The sequence below is a fragment of the Lagenorhynchus albirostris genome, chromosome 3, assembly GCF_949774975.1.
Source record: "Lagenorhynchus albirostris chromosome 3, mLagAlb1.1, whole genome shotgun sequence".
NCBI lineage: Eukaryota > Metazoa > Chordata > Mammalia > Artiodactyla > Delphinidae > Lagenorhynchus > Lagenorhynchus albirostris.
Genome location: NC_083097.1, coordinates 58,144,794 through 58,162,849, shown reverse-complemented (window position 1 = coordinate 58,162,849; position 18,056 = coordinate 58,144,794).

The window sequence follows — 18,056 nt, the reverse complement described above, 5'->3', positions numbered from 1 at the left end:
GACTTGTACTTAGCTGGTGCAGTAGAGATTTCCACTGTGACTTTAAAGAGGACTTTAGAGAGGCTGTGATTACTAAGAAATTTTTTTTTTTTTTTTTTTTTTTTTTTGCGGTACGCAGGCCTCTCACCTCCGTGGCATGTGGGATCCTCCTGGACCGGGGTACGAACCCTCGTCCCCTGCATCGGCAGGCGGACTCCCAACCACTGCGCCACCAGGGAAGCCCTAAGAAAATTTTAAAAGAAAGTTTTCTAGTCAGTCTCTACTCCCTTCCCAGACACCCTCACCCCTACCCACTCCAACACACATACACACACCAACAACCCATCCACAGACCTTACCAATTAATAACGGCAGGGAAAACCTTCCTGATCTTATTTGGGGATATTGTCACCTATATTCCTTATATCCAAGCTTTAATTTTCTTTTTTTAAAATAAATTTACTTTTTGGCTGCGTTGGGTCTTCGTTGCTGCGCGCGGGCTTTCTCTAGTTGAGGCGAGCAGGGGCTACTCTTCGTTGTGGTGCGCGGGCATCTCACTGCGGTGGCTTCTCTTGTGGAACATAGGCTTTAGGTGCGTGGGCTTCAGTAGTTGTGGCTCACGGGCTCTAGAGCGCAGGCTCGGTAGTTGTGGTGCACGGGCTTAGCTGCTCCGCGGCATGTGGGATCTTCCCGGCCCAGGGCTCGAACCCGTGTCTCCTGCATTGGCAGGCGGATTCTTAGCCACTGCGCCACCCGGGAAACCCCAAGCTTTATTTTAAATATGGCACCAGGATAGCATCTCAGAACTTTGAAGGGGCCACACTGTTTGAACAGGGGTTAAGGAAAAAAAAAAGGAAAGAGAAGGATCGAATGGGGAGCTGAGGAAATCCCTGATCCATGCAGTCAGAGCGGGCTAGGCTGCAATTTTCTCCTCAAAAGTATGCAGTGCTAATTGCCTCCATCCAAAGTAATTTTCTAAGCAGCAAATGAAGAAGCTTAAAAAGAAATAACCCTCAGTCACTGTGGATTAGTGGATGAGCAGGTTGGTAGTGTAAGGTCCTGATTGATGTGATACAGAGCTAAACATGAGGCAGGAGGTGGAGCCCATGCGGTCTCTGAAATGACGAGCAGCCCCTAAGCCGGAACTGAAAAGGAGCAACTTGGGGGTTTTCTGTGAGCCTCACTAAGGAGGAGATTTATGTAAGCAGAGGATTTTCCAGGCACCCCAATCAGCCACTTGAAGAGCACCAGGGGCTGTTCCTAAAGACGTTGTCATTCAGCAGATTTAGGTCAACTGCACTTAAACGGAAAGTTTACGTTTTTGCCATTGATCTTAAAGGAGATGAACAAGTTCTCATACAAGCATTCTTCACCCGGGTGCGGTGCAGTAGAGGTGGGGACAGAGAAATTCCAGGACTAGCTCGCTGGGCAAGTTCCTTTGTGTCTTTGGGTCTTCCTTTCCTGGTGCTTCCCTGTTCCATAGTTTCCATAAATGTGGTGCTAATAATAAAGTCTAACAGTTAAATGAACACTCATTTTGTGGTAGATTCTATTTGGGCCCCCATTTACTTTTTTAATATTTACAACTGCTCCATGTAGTAAGTACTACAGTTATACCCATTTTACAGATGGGAAAACAAAGGTTTGGAGATGTTATGTCACCCAACCAAGGGTTCATAGCTACTAGAAGAGAGAAGGAACCAGAGCTTGAGGTCTTAGTTCCCCAGCTAGGGATTGAACCTGGACCCTCGGCAGTGAAAGCATGGAGTCCTAACCACTGGACCGTCAGGGAACTCCCCTCCAGAGCTTGAGGTCTTGACCACAGTATGTATTTTTATATTTCTATTTTGGACCTTCCAACATTCTCATCTGCTCCCATGGAGTCAAGTTGCTTTCTCCAGGAGCACACATCCGCATCTATATGAACGCATGTCTCTAGCACTTCCCTTGACCTTTCTGAGCCTTCATTCTCAGTGTTCTGTCTGCTGCCCAGAGTGAGGTGAAATTCACCCATCTAAAACCAGATCTCACTTTTTCCCTTAAATTTGCTTTCTAGCTTTAAAATTTTGTGTGTGTGATTTTTTAAAAATGAGACTCTGTGGTTAATAATAAAAGCTAGCACTTGTTCATGTATGCTACGTGCTAGCCGCTGTTGTAAGCACATTAGATGTCAACTCATTTAATCCTCATAACAAACTCAATAAGTAGGTGCTCCTATTAGTCCCATTTTAGGGGAGGAGGCAGAGTGATTACAGCTAGTGGGTTAGGAAGCCAGGTTTTAGACTCCAGCACTTGGTATCGGTTCCTGTGCCCTCAATACTGAGCCCTACTGTCCCTCCACAATTTCACATCAGACTCCCAGCCTGCCAGCCTCCCACACCTAAGACCCTGGTGTCAGGCACTGACTCTTCGTTCTTTCTCTCACATCAGTCATCAGGCCCTTTTCTTACTCCTTCCTAATGCCTTCCTGCGCCCACCCTGTCTCTTTCATTACCCACCTGGCCACCCACCTCCACCGCGAGGTCCAGATCCTCACTAGAGCTTACTAGGTTACCTAGGCCACCTCTTACCTGGCTGGCCCACCTCCAGGCTCTCCAATTCACACTAAATATTGATGCCACCTGAAATGCTGATTTTTACACATCATACCCCTCCTCAAAAATCCCAAACGTGTTGACCAAATAGAGTTCTGATTTTTTATTTAGGTCTCCACGATCTACAAAAAGGGTCAGCAAATGCCAGCCCGTGGGCCATATCTGGCTCCATCCCTGCCTTGTTTACCGCATGACATAAGAATCATTTTTATAATTTTTAATGATTTTTTTCCAATCAAGAGAAGAATAATATTTTGTGAAAAGGATATAAAATTCAAAGGTCAGTGCCCCCAAATAAAGTTTTATTGGCATATATCCACTCTCAGTTTTCTTACTCATTGGCTGCTTTTGATCTAGGACGGCAGAGCAGAGTAGTTGAAATGGAGACCATAAGGTCTGCAAAGCCTAAAATTACTATCTGGCCCTTTATGGAACATTTTGCCAATCTCTGACATAAACTATATTTTTCTACCCAGTCTTATCTACCTAGACACACTGGTGTTCTTACATTTTCTTGACGACATATCGGTACTTTTCTGTCTTAGTACTTTGTTTTTGTCCCTCTCGTTCTTCGGCTTAGATCAGGGATCAGCCACCTTTTTCTGTAAACTTCCAAGTAGCATAACCAACTGGAGCTCTCATGCTCTGCTAATTGGACTATAAACTGGTATAAGTACTTTGTATACCCCTTAGTACTCTCCAGTAGAACCGAGCACACATACACCTTACAGAACAGAAATGACACCTCTCGGTATATACCCAACAGAATTTCTTCCATATGTGCACCAAAAGATACCCACACAAATGGCCATTGCAGCATTATTCATAAGAACCAAAAGTTAGAAAAGACCTGAAATGCCATCAACAAGAAAAGCAACATAGATTACTGTGGTGCATTTATTTCAAGAATACTGCACCACAATAAAAACAGAGAAAACTATGGTTGTACACAATGACGTGTAAACTCCACGGACATAATGCTGAACAAAAAAACAGACACAAAAGAGGACATGTCATGTGATTCCATTCATTCTAAAGTTCAAAATCACGTGGAATAAACCACGATGTTGGAAGCTAGGCGGGTGGTATCACAGCTTGGGGGCCCCAGGAAGCGAGATTTGTGCGCAGAAGTTTGGGGGGAGTACCCGGGGAGTTAACATCAGCCCCTGTGAGGGGGTGAAGGAGGTGGAGCGGGCAGAAGGACAAGGGGAACAGTGATGGCGTCACAGCAAAGACGTCGGCTGACCTAGAGCGGGGCTCTGGAACTGCTACGGCCCTTCAGAGCTATATTGAATTGGGATGAGGGGCCAGGTCTTTATACTCCGACATCAACCAGTCAGTGGATGTGGGTTGCCCCCCCGGGAGGGTGTGTGAGCTTGGATAAGGCTCCCCTTATCCCTCGGAAGTCTTGGAGGGGGAGGCTGAGAGCTGTTGGCCACTAAGACTCCCGGTAGCTGGGGGTATGACTGCTTCCCATCTGGGGGGTTCTGGGTGACTCCCACACAGCATCCACTGCTAGTGCTGGCCTCTCAGTAACCAGGAAGGGGGCACCAAGGCGGGGGGAGGCTTCTAGGGTACCGGTGACGTTCTCTTTATCTAAATGGTCGTTATAAGGGCGTGTTCACTTTGTAAACGTGTATAGTCGTGATTTTTGCACTTTTCTAAATTATATTCTATGTCAGTGAAAAAGCTTATTTAAGAATGAAAGGGGGGGAGTGAGCAAACGTGTCAAAGTCAGCTGAAGTCAGGACGAGGAGGGCAAAGCCCTCCTTGGGTTTCACAGCACGGAGGTACTGGTAACCCTACTGACAACTGTTTCTGGGTGGCAGTTGGGTTGGAAGAGGGTGAGGCGGGGAGTGATAAGGGAAGGAATGGAGAGAGTGAGTGTGTTAGCCTGAAAATGGTGGTTGCCTGGGTAGAGGGTAGGGCAAGAAGGAGCCCAGAGAGGATTTTGTTTTGAATGGAGAATACTTGAGCCTCTTGCAGATCTGATGGGAAGCATCCAGTGAGAGGAGCTGGTTGTGTATGATGGGAGGATAAGGGATGGTTGATGGGGTGTGGTGCCTACAAGCGTGGAAGGAAATGGGGTTCAAAGCACAAGGTATTGGCTTTACATACGAGGAGGGCATTTCTGACCTCCAGTCGCACCAGCTACGCAGGCCACTCATCCGGGCCTCAGCATGTGATACCTCATGTTGTTGTGTCTCTACGTACACATATGATTTTTATCTGTCAATAAAATCCTGTTGAGAGCCATGACTATGAGCCTTGGAATCCCCACTGATTACTTAGCACAATGCTTTGTACACTGTAGGTGCTCAATAAGTGCGCTATGGTAAAAGACGATGGCAGTGAGGTAAGAAATAAGGATAAAAGGGGAGCACATTGATTTGCTCGGACCTGATATGGAGCTTAAAGCAAGATAAAGAGAAATCCCTTTGAATAAACTGACATTTGCTTTTTTTTTTTTTACATCTTTATTGGAGTATAATTGCTTTACAATGGTGTGTTAGTTTCTGCTTTATAACAAAGTGAATCAGTTATACATGAACATATGTTCCCATATCTCTTCCCTCTTGCGTCTCCCTCCCTCCCACCCTCCCTATCCCACCCCTCCAGGCGGTCACAAAGCACCGAGCTGATCTCCCTGTGCTATGCAGCTGCTTCCCACTAGCTAGCTATCTACCTTACGTTTGGTAGTGTATATATGTCCATGCCACTCTCGCGCTTCTGATATTTGCTTTTATTTGTATAGTGTTCGCATCTGAAAATGGGATGAAAGGGTCCGAGCAGTGAGCAAGTGGGCTATCCCAAGTTATGCAATTAGGAGAAGATGCAATTCTCTGTTTTGATCCCTTATAGGGATTATGACGTTGCCCTTTCTTACTCTTCAAAGTGCTTTCACGATTCGGAGGAAACAAGTTCAGAGAACTTAAGCAACCCGTCCAGGGTCACACAGCTACGGGCAGAAGCATGCCAAGCACCCAGGTCTCTTTCCCCAGCGGCCCCGCAGCCCGTCTGCCTGCACTGACCGTGTGTTCCAGATGGACTGCACATGCGGCGGTGTCAACATTGCCAGCCGGGAAATCTGAAATGTGTGTTTGATCAATGATGGCGAGGACTCAGTCCTTGGTGAAAACCCACTTGTCCCTTGGACTTGTCTCTTCAGACCTATTTGTATTATGATGACAATTAGTAATTACACGGAGTCAAAGCCCTCAAACCCCTTTTAGGTTGTAAATCTACTAGTGCCTTCTGTTTGGCTTTGTGGGTCACTCTGCAGCCTCCAGCATCATGGAGGTGCTTAGCTGTGGGACCTCCACCGCTGGAGTGTGGGTAGAACATCCAACAGAGACAAAGAAAAATCTGCAGGCGAAATCTTTATGCCGCAAATGTCTGGATTTATCGTCACAGACATTAGATCATAACATTTCAAGCAGCCAGTGTGCTACACGGTTTGATTACAGATGGCAGTCGATTTTCTCCTTGCCTTTTCTTTATGTCAATGATATTACAATTAAGTGAAAAATGAGAAGGGCGTGCTTTGTATTTTCCCTGGGTCTGAATCTCACAGCATCTCTCTTTGTTAACATTTTCTTTCCTCTTAACTTGGCTTTCTTGTTGTTGTTGTTTGTTTTTTCTTGTTGCTTTTTCATTTTGGAATCTAGTTGGGATGGTTTATGGGGAGGTCACAAGAGCCCCAGACACCACGGCGCTTTCTGTGGCAGGTGCTATGTCTCTCCACTCCACGTCGCCTCCCTCCACTCACCTCTGAGCTCACTGCAGCCCACATCAAGCACCTACACGCTCTGCTTTTCTTGGCTTCCTCCTGCCCGAGGGCTCTCTGTGGTACCAAAGATGCATCTCAGCCTTCCCAGAGCAGTGCGAAGTCTCACAGGTTTAATATTCCCAGGGAAATCCTCAATAATCCTCAGTAATGGGTAAGCAAGCCAGGCTCCCCAGCTCTGCTGGGAGAGTTCTGGGATGCATTCTAAACGTTCCTCAGAGCATCCTAGTGCCAGAAGTCCCCATGTGCCTAAGGAAGGGACCTGCGGCTCTCCTCCCTTCCCTTCTCACCTCCCCACCCCCTCAGGTGTGTTTCCTGGACTCACCTCCCAAGTCGTTACCTGCACACAAGTCCTCATCTCGGTGTCTGCTTTTGCATGGTTCCCACACAGAGATCCTTCCTAAGTCAATGGTGTTCAAATTGTCTGTCATGAATTCAGTGCTGGACCCAACCAGCATTTTCAAACAATAGGAAATATTACTGTGTGTCCCAGTTAGTGAGTGTAAGTCCTATATCATGGACACTTTGGTTCAGCTCCACATATGAATGTATACTGGGTCATGGTAAGAATTTATTTCCTCCTGTGGGTCACGGTCAACAGAGTTTCTAAGTGCTTTTGACAATTTTACTTATGAAAAGCCAACATAATTTCAATAAGGGAAATGAGATCAGAGAGATGAAGAAAACAACAGCATCTGAATTGGGAAGTGGCATTTCCCACAGGATAAAGACATGCAAAGAGCCTGGCTGCCGGCCTTAGCTTTGCAGCAAACGTGCTGTGTGCTGTGAGGCAGGTCCTGTAATCCCCAAGTTTCCTTTTTCACATTTCTAAATTGAGGGGCTTCTAGGGGAGGAAAGACAATTCTTCTTCTCTCTTCCCATCTTAGGTTCATTGGCTGGGGCTTTGCAAATTAGAACAACAAAGGACAGATTAACAGGAGAAAATCAATCAGAAGTTTATTAATGTGTGCATCTGAGCGTACCCGTGGGAGGCCTCAGTGGCGAGTAACTCAAAGGGCTGGTTAGAACTTGGGTTATGGAGCATCTTAACAAAAGAACAATAAGTTTGTAGAGAAACGACAAGACAAAGAAAAAGGGCTTTAGGCCTTGAGGGACAGCAAACTCTGGGAAGGTAAACATATAGGGGAAAGTAACAGAAGATGCGTTGTTTTTAAGGAAGTTTGTTATGTAGCTGCCTCTGGTGTAGTCTGTGGGGTGATAAGAGGCTGGAATTGTCTGTGGTGATTAGGAATCTTCCTGCCCTTCCTGGTAAAGAGGGGGAGGGCTGAGAATTTTCCTTGTGTCTCCTCCTCCTCGATTGTCTTCAGCTCAAAATACTCCTTATGCCAGAGTGGCATATTTTGGAGTGAATGTGCCACACCCCTTCAGCCAGACCATCTGTGGAGTTCTCATTAGTTCTGATTCTCCGGGTGTCCAGGCCATTTCTGAAGTGCTGCAGATGCTCAAACCCACCTGGGCTGCTCTCTCCCCCAACCCTGGCTTCGTGGGTGGGTCAGAGTGCAGGGGCCCTTCCCCCTGACTGGGCATAGAGGGAGAGCAGGCAAGAGGCTCCTGTTGGGAATGCTCGCCTCACTGCAGCAGGGGAGGGACCGGCAGATGAGGAGGCCTGCGGGGATGCTGCACTGCCCATCTGTGTGGGAGAATGGGGCACGGGGCTAGGGGCTAGGGAGTGGCTTCCGGGGGGCGGAGGTGGTAGGGAGTGCAGGTTGAGGGGGGCAGCAGGTGCCACTGAGAGGGAGGGCGCTGGTGGGCAGCGCAGGGGCCCTGGGTTTGTCTTCCTCTCGCCTTGGCAAAAAGAGAGTTGCTTTGGAAGGAACTGGGCGGGATAGAGGGCAGCACCTGGGGAGACACAGAAGACGTGGTTACTTGGATGCCAAAGGGGATTTTTTCCCCCAAAGTCACAGCGCCCCCTGAGGTTAGAGCTTTGTCGAATTTTTTTCCACCATTGACCCAACCTCCTCCCTTGTTTCCAGCACAGGTTTTAGCACATGGTAAGCTCAGCACATATATGTTATATGAATATTGGAAAGAATACGTGCTGTATACACACACTTCTTCCCACATGTGTGCTGTATACACACACTTCTTCCCACTTCTCCCCAGCCTGGACTACCTGGGGTCTTTTCCCCTCTCTTTATTTCATGTCTTTCTCTTCTTACACACTCTGCTCAGTAGTCGACCCTCTATGATGGTTCCTCCGCTTTCCCTTCTCTGCAGCAGGATCCCGGCAGGCAGGAAGGATACATAGCTTGGTACAATATAGTGATTTGCTCTCGTGTTTCTGTCTCTCATTATCCTGTCACTTAATAGCCAATCCTTCTTTGCTACCAGGTGAGTTTAAGGAATGAAAAAAAGAAAACAGGGCCCCAGATCTTTCCTTATAGGACAGAAGATATGGTTCAACTAAGACGAATCCAAGGCAAAAGAAGAAGAAAAAAAAAAAAACCACAAAAATGGGTGTGCCACTAGAGAGCATCAGGATAATTCTGTGAAAAATAAAACACGGTCAGAAGGGTAATAATTTAATACTTATTAGGTGATCGCTGTATGGGAGGCATTCTTGTAAGAGCTTCACACGTATTGACACATTTAATTAATAAAGCTATGAAGTAGATGCTATTTGTCTCCCCGTTTTGTAGGTAAGGAGACTGGGGCACAGAGAGGTTGAGCAACTTGCCCATGGTTGCACAGATGCCAAGTGGCAGTTGAGATGGGAACACAGTGTGTCTGGCTCCAGTGTCTGTGCTTTTACACAGTGACATCTCTGATACCCGTGGGAGTGGAATATCAGGGAAAGCTTCGTGGAGGACGGGGCATTGACCTTGAAGCAATAGGCAGGAGTTGGCTGTTTGGAAACAGGGGCGGGGCATGCATTTCAGCTGAAGGGTAGGAGTGTTTTCTGAATGCCAGCACATCTGTGACAGTCCTAAGGTCCAGGACCAGGGAGTCTGTTTCTTTTGTACGACTTAATGTTGCCAAGTGTAGGACTCAATCTCCACTTGAGAAAGGGTAAATAAATAAAATCTATTGTGTGTTTACATTTGGTTTTCCTAGTTTTCTTCTTTTTTCCTTCTTTTTTTTTTTTTTCCCTTCATGTTGCTCAGCTGCAAGATGCAAGAGTTTGGGAAGCTTTGACCACAGGGCAGGAGAGAGCAATGTATTCTGGGAATGCAGGATTTCTTCCTTTGGACCTACTTCCAGTGGAAATCCCCATGCATGTCATGTCTCCCATCTGTCTGCTGAAACACAAAGATAAATGCCACGACCAGAGAGCAAGGGAGAGGTTTTTAAAACACCCAAGATGCTTGAAAGCAGAGAATCTTGTAGGGCTTAAGAAAGACTTTCCTCTCGCAGATTCATTTCTCCAGGGAGTGTTAACTGCTCCCAGACTTCATCTCATCCTTGAGTGACCAGGATGCAGCAACTGGTAAAACTATTTTCACAGTCTCTAAAGCATCCTGGAAGCGCCAAGAGGCCAATTCCTCAAAAGAAGACATACAAATGGCAGTTACAAAGTGCAGGGCAGGGGGCAGGCAGCAAGCGCACTGGCCGGAAGAGCTGTGTGAGAATCACAGGTGTGACTTACAAGCTTTGAGTTGCCTCCTAAGAGGGCAAAGTCTGAATGCTTCTCAGATATAGAAGCTGCGTTCCAGGCAGCGTGGCCCTAAGACATTTTTATGTTATCAGGTCCTGAGCTGGGTTCACTGATTGCCTAATTACTCTTGCTTGACTCCTGCTCTCTCCCTTCCGTTTGCTGCAGCCAGGAATTATAACCCTGATTGTTCCAGGCTGTTCCTTGAACGTTCACGTGTTTCCCTTAACTGGAAATATTACTCGGTGCAGCCGCCTCCCTTCTGGGACTGGAAGATGAGATATTTTGCAAGCTTGTCTCATCCTCTGAAGCACAGAGGGGGACGCTTTCCCCTGACCCTTCCCACACACTCTGTCCTCCTCCTCTGAGTGCACAAACACTTCCTCCGAGACCTACGCTCACCCCCAGAGTGGGAAAGAATGGAAACCTAGCCCAAGATGAGTTTCCCCGCTGTGATGAGTCTGTTGAATATTAAATACAAGACATATTTATTCAGGCCTCAAGTTTAGGAGGAGTGACCGGCCCCTGACTCTGAATGCATGTGAATCCAAAGACAGTAGAAATGTATATTTTCCTTGACCAAGAGTAAAGTCCTGAGTTGCTACAAGGTAATTCCTTTTGCAAAGCACAGTGTGGGCTGGGGGCCGGGCACAGTCAGCTCGGCCATTCCAGTAGCCAGGGGGCTGGTGGCCAAGCCTTCTGGCAAAGCACCGGGGAGCCGGCCCCAGAGCAGGGGGGCCCAGCCTGGGAGGGGCGCCGAGCGCTGTTTCCTGGGAATTCTTCACAAATCTCCCCTGCGTTTTCCCAGCAGCTGTTGGGGGTGCATTCATGTACCCAGGTACCGGAAGCCTCGTTCTGCATTCGGTTGACGTTGATCTCCGTGACAAGCTCACATCACGCAGGTTCAGTGGAGTAAACCCAGGCAGAGCCTCACCCTGGGAACTGCCAACCTGTGACGTCAGCATCTCTACCGGCCAAGAAGAAGCCTGTGGAAACCTCTGCTCCCTTCCAAGCACTCTTCATTTTTCTTCTTTCCTAGAGGGATGAGCAGTGGTGAAAATGAACTCTTCTTCACACAAGTCGCTTCACGTGGCTGTATTCTGGGAACCTTTGGTGTAGGTTTGGCTCGGACGCCACATTGTCTGTTTTTCTCTTCTGCCCCCTCCCACGCTTTTTAAAACCGATATTCGTTACTTTTATTTTCCTTTTCCTTTTAGTTCTAAGTGTGCATTACGCAAACATCACAGAAGCATTTTTAGGTGTGCGTTACGCAAACATCACAAAAGCATTAACAGAATTCTAAGTCAAAGGCAGGAAGAACCATCCCCGATCCCACCATCACAAGCAACCAAGCTGTTTTCAGTTTTTCAGTCACCCTCTGCTCAGAGCCACATGAATATGTAACTTTACCGGCATAATTATAGCAGAGAGACCTTTTGCATCAACTTTGTTTTAAACTGAACATTATACGGGAAGCCTTCTTCCATGTCATCACGTAGCATCTGCGTTTATCTTTCTACTCTTTGCTTACTCATCCCATTGGGTGAATATAATGCACATAATTGATGTAACCATTTTCCTACACTTAATCAGTATGAATGGCTTCCAGCTTCTTGCTGTTAGAGGAAAGCACTCTGCTTTTTCCCTTTGGGATTATTTCCTCGTGATAACTTCCTAAGAGTCTCCTTTCTATTTTTGCTTTGGATCCAGAGGTAAATGCTATCTTCCTGTCTGTAAGGTCTTCTGTGGTCTGCCTGAGGGCTGGGAGTCTGGGTGGGAACCTCCTCCCCAGATGTCCCGGGCCGTGGGAGAGGGGGCACAGGCCTTTATAAGGAAGTGGAGAAAACTCAGTGCACAACTAATTAGAAAGTGCCATGAAGCAAGTCGGAACTGTATGGCTTTCCTAGAATTGATGACGGTTTCTAGGCAGGCCTGCCCGTTCTCTGGCAGGTGTGTGCACCCTTCAAGGCCATATGGTTTTCGGCTGCACTGGGCCTCATTCTTTGTTCCGCCCATGATCCTGTAACTGAATATCAGTTAATAACTCTTCATAAGAATGCAGCTTGGATCGGCTTCGAGGTCCAGAGCTCTGTCTTTTCCAGACTCCTGCTGCCTCTTTGGCACACCTGCCGGGAGAGGCGGGGGTAGGGGGCCCGTGGCGGTCCCCAGGGCAATAACAACAGCCCCGCTCATGGAGGGCCAGCTGCAGGCCAGCAGGTGGAGAGGCCAGGGCACAGAGCTCACTCTTCTGCAGTAACTTGTCTCCCTCGGGATCTGCCAGGAGGGTTGGGGTCCTGTGACTTAAAAAAGAAAGGGGCAGAACTTTTGACTGGAAAATGTTTTAAGGCAGTTTCCAACACACAGGCAGTGTCTGGCTTATGTGAGTTGATTTGCAGGCAGTCCTGAGAGGCTGGAGGTCACTTGGGATCTTGAGAATGGCTGGGGCAGCCCTGTGACCAAAGGCATTCTCCACCCTCCCCATCAGCTGTGGGATTTCCTCCTCTTTCTTCCTCCCCATGTACCCCACCATCTGCTTAAAGGGGTCCTGCCACCTTTCCTGCTGTCCCCTCTCCCCGGTGGCCTTGACCGAGGGGACGGATGGGAGGAAGGCCCTCGCGGCTGTGGTCTGCCTGGCTTCACTCTGCGCACACCTGTGGTGGTGGTGTCCTCGGACTGCAGGGCCCAGCGGTCTCAGGGAGCTGGGCGTCCCTCTGAGCCTACTAGAATCTGTCTGATCATCAGAATCGCCAGGGATCTTCTGAAAAATGCTTTTGCCTGGGCCTCATTGCAGACCCACCGCAGCTTGGCAGGGGTGAGGGCAATGAGGAGAAGGCTTTCGTGAGCCTGGGAGTGTGCCCTTTTTGTTGTTACCAAGCAGAAAAACATCTCTTGAACACTGCCTGCCAGAGACAGGGGAGTGAGGGGAAGCAGGAGACTCTGTTTAACTTGACAATCACCCAGGAAGGGAGAGGTGGGCCTAGACTAAGCAACAGGGAGATGGGCAGATGCACCCCGAAGCAAAATGAAACAAAGTGATGGAGAGTAGGAAACAAAGTGATGGAGAGTCAGTCTAGGACATAGAGGTGTCCAGGAGCTGGCCTGACAGAAGGTCCTCACCCCTTAAATGTTCTCATCCACTCGCCTGGACCCGTACCAACCAGACATCCCTGCACCCAAGGCCTGAGAGGCAGCAGAGCAAGGGAGAGAGTTTTGATTTTTCATCTTCGCTCACACCGTATCCCAGCACCCAGCACAGTGCCTGGCCATGCTCAATCAATACTTGTTGAATATTAAAGTATTAAAATCCTTTAAGTATTTACAGTGACTTAGGAACCATGCTAACCATTTTACTCGTGGTATCTCATTTAATCTGCACAATGACCCGAGGTGGTCGATCCTATTATTATCCTCATTTTAGGGATAAAGCTGGGACAGAGTGAGATCAGGTTTTGGGACCAGGGTCTCACTGCTAACAAGCAAAGAGCTGGGGTTAGAACCCAGGCCGTGGTGGTCCTGCTTTCACTCTGTCCTGGCCCATGTGGCTGGCAGGTTTTGTTCCAAGAGTCAGCCTCCAAGCTAAAAAGCATCACAAATTACATAGGCTTTTGTGTGTCCTCGGCACCTGACCCTAACATATGACACCATCCCTATGGAAAAATGTCCTCATCATTCCAAACATGAGGCTTAGGAAAATCCAACTGGGGCCTGGCCAAATGGAAGAAGGGCAGAGCACAATTTGGGGTTCTCTGGATTCCTGAATGCTATGGTCTTGGATGACAATCCTGAGAAATAAAGCCAAAAAAATAAAAAGCTTTGATTAAATACTGTGCTGATTCTTGGAACATCTGCCCTCCATCCCTCCCCACCTGCTGCCCTTCTCTCTCCTTGAGATAACTGTAGGAGCAGCTCAGAGGTTGGATGGGTTCTGGCTAAGAACTGGGTGTGCTAGGACAGAGGTCAAAGGGAGACTGCCCCCTGCCAGCCCTGGCAGCTCTGCTATTTCCTGAATGATCCAGCCAACTTTGGGGCTGAGTTTCCCCCAACTGGCCTCTTAGACCCTTCCAGTGGGGGTCCAGATCCTCACGGAGGCACTGGATCCAGCCAGCACCATTGCCTTGGGGCCCTTCCAATAGGGACATGGGAGCATCCGCCATGATTCTTGCGGACCTGGGAAAAGTTGGCGGGCCAATGCCAGAGGGAGAAGATTGTCCGCCTTGCTCCTTCCCAACTCATCCATCTTCTTCATTCTCCTTCGGGCCAGTGGGAGGGAGACACCCTGGAGAAACCACTAACCAAGCGCTGCTCTTAAGCAAACTGACTTGACAGACATATTGTAAGGGAGGGATGGCTCAGCCTTCAGAAATATTTTACAGCAGGATGTGAGAGGGAGTGAATCCAAAAGTGTGTATGTGGTGTGGGGGAGTAGAGATTCAGGAAGGCGCTGAACCATCTTCACGGTCGGCAGGGGCGACCTTTTGCTCCCTAAGAAGCATAACATGAGCTGAAGCAACAGTGACTCCCTGGCGACACTCTTCTCCTCTTATATTCACCTAAAACCCTTTCTCTGTTCTCGTTAGTAACTATGAGTGAATGTTGATCGGTCCCAGGGCTATCCACTAGCTTAAAAATGTTGGAAGAGTCATTGGTTTATGACGGAGACAAATAGAATCTTCAAATGAGAAGCAAGTGTGTGCGTGTGCAGTGTGTATGGTGTGGTGTGGCATGTGTGTAGCATGGGCTGGGGTAGGGGTGGTGGTGATGGTGGTGAATGTGTGTGTGGCGCATGTGTGTATGTGGTGTGACAGTAGGTATTGTGAACATCATGGAGGGAAAACTTCTCGCTTCCACTGAATCAAGTGAAACAGCCCCTTACAGGTGAATAGCGAGCATCCCTCCTGATACACATTTTCCACCACAGATGAAATCCAGCAGACATCCTAAGTTGAAGAAAGAAACTGCTGGATGACACAGGTTCTTGGGATTTATTTGTAAGGAAACAATGAGTGTGTTCATTATGGTTCCGTGGAGACACAATTGGCCTTCTGTGCAGGCAGGATCGTGTAGTGTTACGTAACTGATCTGTGGGAGGGGACACTGTCGGGGGCTGGCCAGCATGCCTGCGCTGGCTCTTCTCCATTTCCGCTCAGCTACCCCGCGATGTTGCCGTGGTGCTGCCCCGTCACCCCCAACGGATGCAGCTGGCATTGGGCTGAGGTTGACGCTTCTTGTCCCACAGGCGCAGTAAGGTAGGCATTGAGCTGCCCAAGGCAAAGTGGGATCACAGAAAGAGCAAACACTAGGATTCCTGCCCTGTGGGTGATTCCCAGTCTCTCTGCCAAATCCTCAGTCCAGACCCAACCATCGTGTACCTCTCCACGGGTTTCTCTTTGGTTTTATGTTAGGCTCTGGGGTCCTGGATTTTCCTGTCACTTCCCAGCATTTTCCAGAATTGAGTTTACTTTGCCATATTGTCCAGAACAGGAAAAGATATATTTTTTCTTTTTGCGGTACGTGGGCCTCTCACTGTTGTGGCCTCTCCCATTGTGGAGCACAGCCTCCGGACGCGCAGGCTCAGTGGCCATGGCTCACGGGCCCAGCCGCTCCGCGGCATGCGGGATCTTCCCGGACCAGGGCACGAACCTGCGTCCCCTGCATCGGCAGGCGGACTCTCAACCACTGCGCCACCAGGGAAGCCCAAGATATTTATTTTTGATGATTCATTTTGTAAGCAACCACATTATCAAGTTACCCTATTTGTTCTAATTATTTGTCAGAATTCAGAGCCTTTATATGACTCTCTTAACGTTTGTGATTTAGTACTACAGGAAACTCTGATACTCTAATTTATTTTGAAGGTAATTTATTTTTTATAGCTATATATACATTTGTGGGTTTCCATAGTTTTTAAATTCAAAGTTTGAGTGTTTACAACGTCACCAGGATATGCCTATGTGTGGATCTTCTTTTCCCAAATAATTTGTAACCTTTTGATTAGAAGTCTCAAGTCATTCTGCAAGAACATGATTACTGTTCTTTCCTGGACAAAAATTTTCTTCCTCCACTTCTCCTCTGTGTCTCTTGTAGGTGGCCCAATGTGTAATTTTCTTTATCCTTTCCCTGTGAATAGTGGATAAAGTGCTCCTAATTCTCAGTTATTATTTCAGTATCTGGCTGGCTGTGTATTACCTCTATTGCCTCCACTGCATCTTGAATTTGCTAATTTTTGAAAATCCATAAGCACTTCTTAATCTCAGACTATGTCTTCTCAGATCTCTGCCTAGGGGTCTCATATTTTTTCCAAGTGCTTCCCAGTTTCTTGGAGATGGGGGTCGTCTTTGCTCTGAATCTAAGAACAGCCGTTTTTTTTTTGTTTTGTTTTTTTTTGTTTTGCAGCACGCGGGCCTCTCACTGTTGTGGCCTCTCCCGTTGTGGAGCACAGGCTCCGGACGCGCAGGCTCAGCGGCCATGGCTCACGGGCCCAGCTGCTCCGCGGCATGTGGGATCTTCCCGGACCGGGGCACGAACCCGCGTCCCCTGCATCGGCAGGCGGACTCTCAACCACTGCACTGCCAGGGAAGCCCCACTCCTTGGCTTTAGATGACCGTCTCCTCCCTGTGTCTTCATGATCTTCCTTCTGTGCATGTGTCCTAATCTCCTCTTCTTACAAGGACACCAGTCATATTGGATTAGGTACTGCAGGTTAGGGCTTCAACATAGTAATTTTGAGGAGACACAGTTCAGCCCATAACACACACCTATCCTAAAAAGGTGTTTTGAGATATTGTAAAATAAAATTCCTGGTACACAGTACAGATGCTAAAAATGTTAGCTCTCATTCTTCCTTCTCTCAATTCGAGATTCCTTTGTCCTTGGTAGAAAGGAATGTATTTCCTTTACCCTCAATTTAACTTTCCCTCTTTTTCTTCCCAGGAAATTATTTGTGAGAAATCATGGGAAGATGATCTATCTTAATGTTTTTCTTTTTCAAAGATACTACTTCATTAGTCTCAAAAGGAATTCCAACAATTTTCTTCCTCTCTTCTGGAATGTCAACATGATGACTGGAATGAGACTAGGAGATGACCTTGACGTTGGAAACCCCATATAAGGTAAAGGTGTGAAAAACAGAAGACCCCCAGGGCATGGATGACATTACGTGGATGCCCATCAGCTTTAGATTGCCTACTTCAGGACTTCATGTTACATGAGAGAAAAAAAAAACCGCTGTATATTATTTATGCTACTGTTATTTTAGCCCCAAATAATTCCTAACTGGTGTGGAATTTGAGATCAGTTGCAAAATTTAACATGTATGTTCATAAACTAATGAGTTTCAAAATAAATTGGCTTCCTGTCCTTCAAAGCTTACATTTCGTGTCTTACCACTGACTGCAGTTGAGAACACTGCTGTGTGGGCACATGCACATAAATCTGTTCCAGAAAGTAGGAGGGGAAGAGTGGACAGGATTGGAGCGAGCATGGAGGCAAGTGCTATGAGATAAAGTCAGACGAGTAGGTAGGAGTTGGCTCATGCCCAGTTTAGCAATTCACTGTAACAATTTGGGAATTATTCTAAGTGAAATAGGGAGCCATGATCTGCTCTGCATTTTTAAAATCCTGGTGTTGCTTAAAGAAAGGATTGTAGAGGTAGCAGCAAGTGTAGAAGAAGAAAGGCCATTTAGGAGACAACGGATTTAGTAAAGGAAGTAGTGACTGGGATGAAGGGGGTGGCAGTGGTGGTAGAGAGGCAACAAAGACATATTTTGGAAAGAGGACCAACAAGATTTGTTGCTTGTTTGGATGTACAGGGTGAGGGGTGGGAGGAGTCAGGGATGTCATGCAATCATCTGGTTTTAATAACTGAGCCGATGGGTGGTGATGATTAAGGAAATGGGGATGGCAGAGGGAGATCTGGTATTTTGGAGAGAGGAGATGGGATTAAGAGGTCTGTTTTAGATATGGAAAGTTTGAGATGGCTGAGATATACAAGTGTTAATATCAATTAAGCGGTTGGCTATCGGAGTCCAGACTTCAGAGGAAAAGTTCAAGGCAGAAACATAAATTTTGGAGCCACTTAAAACAG